This window comes from Humulus lupulus, chromosome 3 (assembly GCF_963169125.1).
Source record: "Humulus lupulus chromosome 3, drHumLupu1.1, whole genome shotgun sequence".
Lineage (NCBI taxonomy): Eukaryota > Viridiplantae > Streptophyta > Magnoliopsida > Rosales > Cannabaceae > Humulus > Humulus lupulus.
This window is the reverse complement of record NC_084795.1, coordinates 67,199,395-67,209,245: the sequence shown is the minus strand read 5'-3', so window position 1 is coordinate 67,209,245 and position 9,851 is coordinate 67,199,395. Positions and strand designations below refer to the sequence as shown.

Here is a 9,851-nt window from a genome sequence, read left to right as displayed (position 1 = left end):
TAGATGACTGGTCAACAAATAACCAGCTCATAAACCAAATTTAAATAACAAGTTAAACAAATTGAAATTAAACTACCACTCTAAAAGTAGTATTTAGTGATAATATATCCTTAGATGCTCGCCATTCTAGTGGTTCCTGATCAAGCTCCATTCACCCAATCTGATCCTAGCACTTCAACTCATGTCAATGTATCTGGGCATACCTCTCCCTTGCTTTGTTATTATCCTCAGCCAAGTAGTGTGGACCTCCATATATAGTGTCTAAGGTAAAGTCCACAGGCTCGGGTTGCAAGGGTGGAGATCTATGTCGTTTGAACCCAGAATTGGTGTTGCCTCCTTCTCCTTGGGGTGTCTCTGCCCGGTACTTTTTCATCTTGCCCGACCAGAGAAGAAATTCTATCTCGTCCTTGAGGTGATTGCATTCATTCGTGTCATGACCATAATCTCCATGGAAACGACGAAACTTATTCATGTCTTTCTTACTCATCTCCTTCCTGATGGGTGGAGGTTTCTTGTAGGGAACCTCTTCATGACTAGCAAGATATATTTCCGCTCAGCTAGTCGAGAGAGTGGTGTAATTAGTGAACTGAGGCTCATACTTGGTTGGCTTTTCGTTTGAACTCGAATTAGCCTTGTTTTCTTCATGGTGGTCAGACCCGTTATTCCCACGTTTCTTTCCACCATTCTGACCATTTCCACTATTCTTAGGAGGGTCAGCTTATCCATCCGGATTTTTTATGCCATTCTCCTCTTTCTCGATTGCATCATCCAATTCATATACTTGTCTGCTAGGTCAAGAAATTGTTGAAGTGTTGAAATTGGATTTCTATGTATACTATCCCACAAAGGGCTCCGATAAGTTATCCCAGAGGATATGGCAACCATCTTCCCCTCGTCTCCTATAACAATTGCTCTATTAGCTTCTCTCATGAATCTCTGTATATAATTGTTTAGAGACTCATCCTTTCCTTGTTTGATATCTGCCAAGTGGTTGGCATAAATTGGTGGAGTCCGAGCAGCACTTAATTGTCTACAAAACTCCTTCCTGAATGCTTCCCAAAAGGTAATGGAGTTCGGCTTAAACTTCAAATACCATTCCTGGGCAGTATTCGACAATGTAGTCGGGAAAACTCTACATCGATAATCGTCACTTACCACGAGCAGTTCCATCTGGTCCTCGAATTTCCCAACATGCCTAATGGGATCTGCCTTTTCTGTATATACTGGCAGCATCGATGCTTTATATTTTGTCGGCGGCTGGGCTGCTCTAATCTGGGCCCAAAATGGGCTGCCACTCCGGTGGTCTATCGCATCCATCCCGGAAGGTCGTTTTGACAAATCTTGCACTGCAACCATTAGCACGTCAAGCTGGGTTTGGATGGCTGGTGCAACTGACAAAGTTCCAAGGTCTTGACCGCCTAGTTGGGCATTACCACCTGGTGCACTATTGTCAAGTATTTCTACTTGAATGGCAGGGCAGTTCTAATTTTGCCCTTCGACCGCGAGGGTCATCCTATTGTTGGTGATAACGTCCCTTAGATCCTTCCGAGAAGCATGTTTTCCTACCCGATCAAACACCGTACTTTTTGATTTTTCAGAGGGCTTACAACACGGAACCTGCTCTCTCCCACTACACTGCTGGCCGGGATGTAGTGGTGGCTTTTTGGTACATCCCAGGCAATCTTTTTCTCCTTGTTGGTCATTTTCCTCTTTGTCCTTTGACTGGTCGGTGTGATGACTATCAGCCTTATCACGACCATGCCCATCTTTGAATTGTGAAGTCCTTTTATCTCGAGGAGTCCTGGTGTTATCCTGCCTGGATGGACTCTTTTTACTGTCCGATCGGTGACTCTCTGATCTAGAAGTTTCTGATCGGTGGCTCTTGGAGGGGGTTCTAGAGTTCTCCCTTTGCGTCGAGGCAGTTTTGGATTGGACCCCATTTACTTCCCGACTAGGGGGTTACTCTTGCTTCTGTCTGGTCCTTGAGAATTGGCTCTATCAGTGGTCCTCCGACCAGCATTATTATTTCTTGCTCCCTGTGCAGTTGCTCCTCGTGCTGCGGTTTGGGCATTGGCCTGGGTAATCTGAGTGGTCGCTTCTAGAGCAAGTGCAGCCTCGCAGTGTCGTCGATCGACCTCCTCCTTTCATCACCTAATATCTTCACTCCTGGCATCCATCACTCCTGTTTTTGCTGTTCTAACGCAGATCTCTGCCTGGCCATCTCTTCAGCGAAAGACTCTTGCTGAGCATTGAATTACATCATCTCCTCTTGGAAAGTGCTTATTTCTCCTTGGAGTTGTTCAACCTCTAGAGTCGTCTCCTCGAGCAAGACCCTGGGCTCAGTCTCAAGGTTATGAGGTCCAGGACCTTCTGATCTAGCAGGCACTTTTGACATGCCTGACTTCTTGGATGCCACATTAGTATTCATGGGTGTCATAATGATATGATAATAGTGTGTTTCTTCTCTTCAGGCTCTCAATAAAAGCACCGAAAATGTTGACCACAATTTTGGCCAATTGCAAGTAGACGCAAAAACGACAATAAACCTTGAATAGAAAGTAAATAACACACGTAATTTTTTGGTGGTTCAGCCCCAATTTGTTGGTAATAGCCTAATCCACTTGGAGTTGTGATATATGTATCCTACACTTAAGATCAGATGAACTTGAGCCAGCTGAGTTTCTTAAGTGTAAGTAGAAAAATACAGAGTTTCTCTCTCTAGAGAATACAAGCTTTCTCTCTAAGCTCTCTTAGAAAATGCCCCAAGAATGCCCCAAGTCACAGTCCCAAAGTCTAAAAAATTAAAGAGCTCTATTATTCATTCAAAAGACCCGCCCCCTAAATGATGCCATGAGCCATTTATTTATAAGCTTATGGATCGTACATCAGAAATATCCCTTTCACCGGGTCCTTGATTCTTCCAACCAACTTTAATTAATAAAATATAAATAAATTCAAATTACAATAATACTGGGATATTTGAGAGATTCCCGCAGCAGTTGCAAATGATTCAGGTTGAAGTTGTTACTGAAGCTTTACTGAAGAATTACTAGACGATAAATTCTGAGATTATGATCCGTGGACTGACCAAATCCATCCTAGAAGTGACTGGTCGGCCAAGACAACCCACCGGTCGGCATAGGCAAGCACCTTCTAGCACACCTCTGGTCGATATAGGCAAAGCACCTTTAGCACACCTCTGGTCGATATAGGCAAAGCACCTTTAGCACACCTCTGGTCTAACATGACACATCTCTGGTCTATCATGACACATTTCTGGTCTAGCAAAACACTTTACTGGTCTAGAGAAGCATTTTACTGGTCGGGAAAAATCCTTTACTGGTCTAGCAAAACACTTTTTTCTAAAGTGACTGGTCGGACATAATTTTTTACTGGTCGGTCAAGAACCATACTGGTCGGACAGAAACCTTACCTGGTCGGTCATATCACTTTCTGACCAGGTAAATTCATTTCCTGAGCAATAATATCACAACTCCATAGGTCAACTTCCAACCTTTGCACTTCCTTGGTCAACACATTTTTTAACTATTAATGTGTCATTTACTGACTATACATTGCCACTTATCACTTCTGATTGCCACGACATCGAACTAAAATTTTGGGGATAACAACTGGGATATTGGGTAATGGGAAAAACTATTTGAGGACATATTCAGAGTTAGTGAGATTAGGAGGGAGTTCTAGGATTTTGACCATTTTACCCTCAGGGATGCTTTTGGGTACCCCGAGCCTTGAGATTTGCTTAAGGTTACTTGAACCCTAAGTAACCTGACATAAATAGAAACACGTTTAACTCTTTCGTTCTCTCCCCTGTTCACTCACTTTACGCTCGTTAGCATTTTCGAAGGAAACTTGAGTTTTAGAGCTCGAATTCAAGCAAGGTTAGAGTCATAACGATTCTAGGGAAGATTAGAAGCTTATTAACATGGGGATTTAGCTGGAAAACGACTTAATCAGAAGTAATTTATGCTTTAAGTTTCTGAGTTTTGAGTTCTTAAGCTTTGATTGGATTTTATGGTTTTGATGAGTTTTTGATTCATTTGTCACTTGGATTTTGATGGTTTTGAGCTACTAAGATGATTGGAAACCTTACTTTTGAGATTTATCTATGTTTGGAGAGCTTGTTAAAGGGATATGTCTTGAGAAAAACAAAGAAAAAAAATAAAGTTTTCATGTCGAGCCGCGAAACTGTTCTTGGGGCGTCGCGACTCTCTTGGAAGCAGGGACAAGCAGGTGCCTTCACACTACAAGAAAAAGCCTCTATAGCGACGACTTTTGCCATCGCTGTAGATCAAGAAGTTGTTGCCAAAACAGTGTCGTTGTAGGTCCGTATGTGTAGCGACCTACAGCGACGACAAAACACGGTTGTCGCAGTAGTGTTTTACTGTAGCGACGATATGTCGGTCACAGTAGGAAATCCCTTTTTTCGGTTGGACTGGGATATTGCAACGACATGTCGTCACTATAGGTGGTTACAAAATTTGAAATTTTGAATTTCAAAACCTCCTACAATGACCACATGACCGCCAAAATTTACAGCGACACTATGTCATCGTTGTAGAGTGAGTGGGTTTATATTCCTTCAGCGAAGACATATCGTTGCCGTAGGGTCACGAAACCTAAGATTTTCGTGTTCAGTGACCACCCTACTGCAGCCACATGTTGTCGTTGTAGGTAAATAATTTTTCTTAAAGAATTTTAATTAATATAATTAATTAAAATTTATTTAATAAAATATGAAATATTAATTAAATAATAAAACCAATTTATTAATTAAATAATAAAACTAATTTAACAATATCCATAGTCTCCAAAATGTATAAAACAAAACATAATTAATATAGTCTCCAAAATAAAGAAAAACAACACAAAATATTAATAAGTTCAAAATAATAATATAATCAAACTAGATGTCATCTAAATCAATTCGAAAGTCATCATCATTGTCGGGTTGTTATGGTGGCTTTGGTGGTTGCTGTTGTGGTGGATGTGGTGGTTGTGGCTATTGTGGTTGAAAGTTCACCATCATGGAATGTATCATATTCATGTCCAAGTTGACATGTTGAAATTGTGGAGCTTGGATGTTCGGATTTGCAGCTTGCATAAATTGTTGCATTTGGTGGAAGTTGTTGTTTTGGGTCATAATGGCTTGACTCAAGTGTTGAACCATGGACTGGAAAGCCTCAGCTGGTACCATTGGAGAGCCGATTGTGGTGGACGGAAATGGTGATGCCTCTGATTGTGAAGAGGATCTGGTGGCGCCTTAGGCAAAGGTACTAGTGCCCTTCAACTTGCATCCAATACCTCGATGTGTCCACGACGTTGACCAAGTACCATTGGGACGACTAGTGTCTCATTGGCAGTGGCACTTCCTGCCTAAGATTCAGATTGAGATTGGGATTGGGATTGGGATTGTGTCTGGACTTCATGCTGCAAGGCATATTGCAGTTTAGAAACAAGACAATTAATACATAATATAATTGAATAATATACATATATACAACGCTACAACAATTTTTAGTATATATTACATTAAAAAATAACATATATTTACAAGTGTTATTGATAGATGATTAAAAATAAAACACGAAACAATATATTTTGGCGCCATATGAAATATACCAGGCGCCAAATGAAAAAATTGGGACTAATTTCTCTCAGCCAAAATTTAATCCCTAAACCTAAGATACCCAAACAATTTCTCTTAGCCTCCATTGCCGCCTCTCTTTCTTGCACTCTATATTCTCCTCCATTCACACTCTCTTACACATTTATCCTCTCTCACTCTCATCTCGTCTCATCTATCTCTACCTCACGACGTCAGTACGAGCTTCCGGAGCACACAACGGCTGTATCGCAGGCTGTACATCACGCCGACTATCTGAAGTTCTTCAACTTACCACGACTCGTATTCTCCTCTGCTTACGTCTTTTTAAGGTACGATACCATTACTTTCTTTTTCATCATATTTTAGTAATGTATTATTAATACAACAGCTGATATTGATTGCTCTCCGGGCAAGAGAACAACTGAGAAAGTTCATGTTTGCAACTTCCATGAGGTACTTTCATTTGATTTGCTGGGTTTTCGTTTCTTCTTGATTTGGCTCTGTTGTATTGCTAAAAATGAAAGCTTTGGGACTTTATTTATATTTGGGGGAGATTGAAAATTTGAAACTGTTTGCTCGGATAGTTATTTCAGAGTGTTTACTACATAATTTGATGTTGGGTATTGGGTTATTAGGATTGGTAACTCTGTTTCTTTCATTGTTAGTTTGGTTGTGATTTAGTTGAGAAGATTATATTTCAAACAATTTGGTCCCGAGTTCTGATGGTGGGAGTTTTGTCTTTTCTTGACTGAATTTGCTTCAGGCATATCTGATATTACTATAGCCATATCTGTTTCAAGCATTCCTTTTCAAGGTTCTGTTAGGTCTCTCTCTCAGTCCCTTTTCAACGATATTTCTTTTAGGAGAATAAAAGATTGATTGAATTTCTTAACTTGACATTGCTTTTGGTAGAATGTCATTATCTTCCTTGTGGATGCTGTATTGATAATTGGTGTTTTTAAGAACTTCAATATTCATGTCCTAATGTGGAAAATACAGTCTTGTTTTTTTTCTTTTTGGTTGCTAGGTTTTGGGATTCTTTGTCATATGCTTAGTAGTTACTTTAGTAAGTTGTTGTTTTGTGAAAATGATGTGTTTTGGTTCTCTTGGTTGCAAATTGATGCGAATATGAAATGTTGAACCAATCTGTCCATGAACTGTCTTGTATCTAAATACAAGCTTCACACAAATAGTTGTGTGCCTAAGCCTTTCTTGACAGTTTTTATTAATCAATAATCATCATCCATGTAAGCTGATGAGGGCATCAGGAACTATATTCTGAAACTTGTTGACTTTCTACAAAATCCTTTAATCATTGGAACCAACTGAAGTGAAGTTTAAGAAGCTGTCATGAAAATTGCAATTTTCTTTATCATCATTATCTTTTTCCCTGTACTGTGAAAAAGTCTTAAAGTTATTCTTAGGTTTTCTGCAACTTTGACACTGATTCATAGCCCTTAAAGCAAGGCTACTAGCTAAGCAACTACATGAGAAATGTTTCCATACTGAATAACAACATGAACAATACAGAGAGGGAGACACCCGATAATATGATCATTGTCATCTTTGATGTGTTTGATACAAGCTGCATTACACACTTTCAACTGTATTATAGTTTAAAGCTAGTATTTTGGCTGAAATTTCTGGAATTACTATGTTGAAATTCCTATTTTTATTTGTATCATTTGTTTTAAAGTATAATATCTTTTACTTTTGCAGTGGTAATACAACACATTTTGGCATTTTCTGGTGCTAATTTTCGCATAAATTTTGAAATTTTGAATAATCATCTTACTTACCTTATTCCTTGGATGCTTGAACTATCAGATGGTAGAGTACTTCAATAAGAAATCTGATATCTCAGGCAACATTCCCCTTAGAAGTTTCAATTCAATGTTCAATTTCACTGGTTCTTGGCAAGTTGATGCGGCAACTACCAAATCCCTTGCCATGGTTGGATACATAATTCCTCTTTTTACAGTTAAACTAGAAAAGCCAAATTTAATTTTTCGTGAGGAAGTTAAACGAGCTGTTCCTTATTCTTGGGATCCTGCATCATTGGCAAGGTGAGGAACTTTCATTTATTGTGGTGATTATCAACTAAATTAATAAGATAGTATTTTGAAATAAACATGTGCTCCCTTATCAATAATCAGATATTTTAATGCCTACTTTGATAAATAAATAATTAAAATGCAAGTTTAAGAGCACTGAAAAACTCTGGTGTGTGCTGCTCAACAGAGCAATGGGGCTGTGACCCTAGTAATAGTCTATGTACCTTTTGCACTTTGAGATTTAGTAAGCACCTGCAAAACACAAACTTTATATGCCCCATGAAAATTGATGAAGGAATGGCCCCTTAAAATCACTTGTGCCGCAACTTTTGTTATAAAGTTTTTAAATGCCAGATTGCAGGAATTTTTTTGTATTTATCACATTGAGGATATATAAGGCTGTTATCTTTGACGTTGAGAACAATTTGGTTAGGACAGCAGAAACTGACAGGCATATTCCACTGTTTTTTCCCTTTCATTCTTCAGTTTTATTGAGAATTTCGGAACACATATTGTTACATCTGCGACAATTGGTGGAAGAGATGTAGTTTACATAAGGCAACACCAGTCATCTCCTTTGACAGGATTGGATATAGAGAATTATGTAAAAGACATGGGTGATCATAGATTTCAAGACTCAAATAGCCAGTCAACCGCTGGCCCCTTAAAATACAAAGACAAGGTTAGTATTTGTAACGATTTCCTTAATTAAAAAAAAAATTCTTCTGACAATTTTGTACACTATCATCTGCTCTGTTCTTCAGTATATATATATATATTTCTCTCTTTCCTCTGGTGTAGTTAATTTTCTTTTGATTAAACTATCTGTGTTTTTATGGTTAAAACTTGTTCCTAATTCAGTTTCTTGTGGCAGGATGTTACAGTAATTTTAAGAAGACGAGGGGGAGACGATCTTGAACAAAGTCATTCCAAGTGGGCAGAGACTGAAGGATTAGCACCCGACGTGATAAACATGACGTTCACTCCCATTGTTTCTTTACTTGAAGGAGTACCTGGAATAAAGCATTTAGCTCGTGCAATCGAGTTATATTTGGAATGTAAGACACAACCTAAACTTACTTCATTAAACATCAATATTGGCATAAATCAGACATTAAGAACATTGTTTTATTTCGTAATGTATGATGTTATAAATCTGACACTATGCTTCTTAGTGAGAATGCTAACTTGAAATATGGAAAATAATGTTAATAAAGTTACCAACTTGAACTCCATTTCTTACGAGTAAAAGGGCTCACATTTTAGTGTAAATTGGTTTAAGATCTTCTAGTACTTGCATGTTTATGTTAAACAATGAACTTCTTGCTGTTTTTGTGGGGGTTGAATGTTTCTTCACAACTCACTGCATCCCTTGCTAAGAATGAGCAGAAGCCAGTCAGCAAAATGCTGCCATTGGCAAGTCTAAGTTGGGTGGCGGCCAGTAGTTCGTGATACGGAAAATCTTTAGTTAGTAGGAATAAAGTGAAACCGCCTATTGAAGATTTGTAGTATTTTTTGGATTTTCAAATCGCCCGAGTTTGGGCTCTGAGCAGAATAACCTGCAAAGAAATGAGCCTGTTTGTTCCTCTCTTCAGTTCAGCTTGATGGGTCCCAAGCTTTATATCAGCCCTGATCAGGTATTGCTTACTCTAATAAAAGAAATAATATTTCCCATTTCATTGGAACAGAGAGCATTTTTCTTCATGTGATTCATTTGTACTAAATATGAGTTTATAATAGTAAATTTTTAGGTGAAGATAAATATAATTATAAGTATCGTTTTTTAGATGTCACATAGTAAAATGATGTTATTTTTATAATTACTATGTGGCATATATAATTTGGTACTTTGTTGGATTATTACTTTGTAAAAAATTACTAAAAGTGTTGTTTTAGATTTAAGAATATCTATTTTTACCCTACTGAAAATTAACATTTTGGTGTGACGAGGGGGACTTCATCTAGGTGCTTGTGGTGTCGCGGGGAAGGACAACACTAGTTTGCTCTTGGGTTTGGTGAGGGGTCCGACTCGTCTTCACGGAAAAGTGCAGCTGGTGTGAGACAGAGGTTTTTTCTTCTGCCCTCTCTTTTTGTTTTCTTTGTTTAGAGTTATGCATTTCTAGTTTTCTCTGTGCGGTTGGAATTTGTTTTTCGAATTCATAGTTTAT

General features: G+C 38.4%; 1 pseudogene; it reads left to right on the top strand.

Moving 5' to 3' along the window:
* Nucleotides 1-5,189: 5,189 nt before the first annotated feature.
* LOC133824293 (MACPF domain-containing protein CAD1-like) lies at nucleotides 5,190-9,392 on the top strand (annotated as a pseudogene).
* Nucleotides 9,393-9,851: the final 459 nt, after the last annotated feature.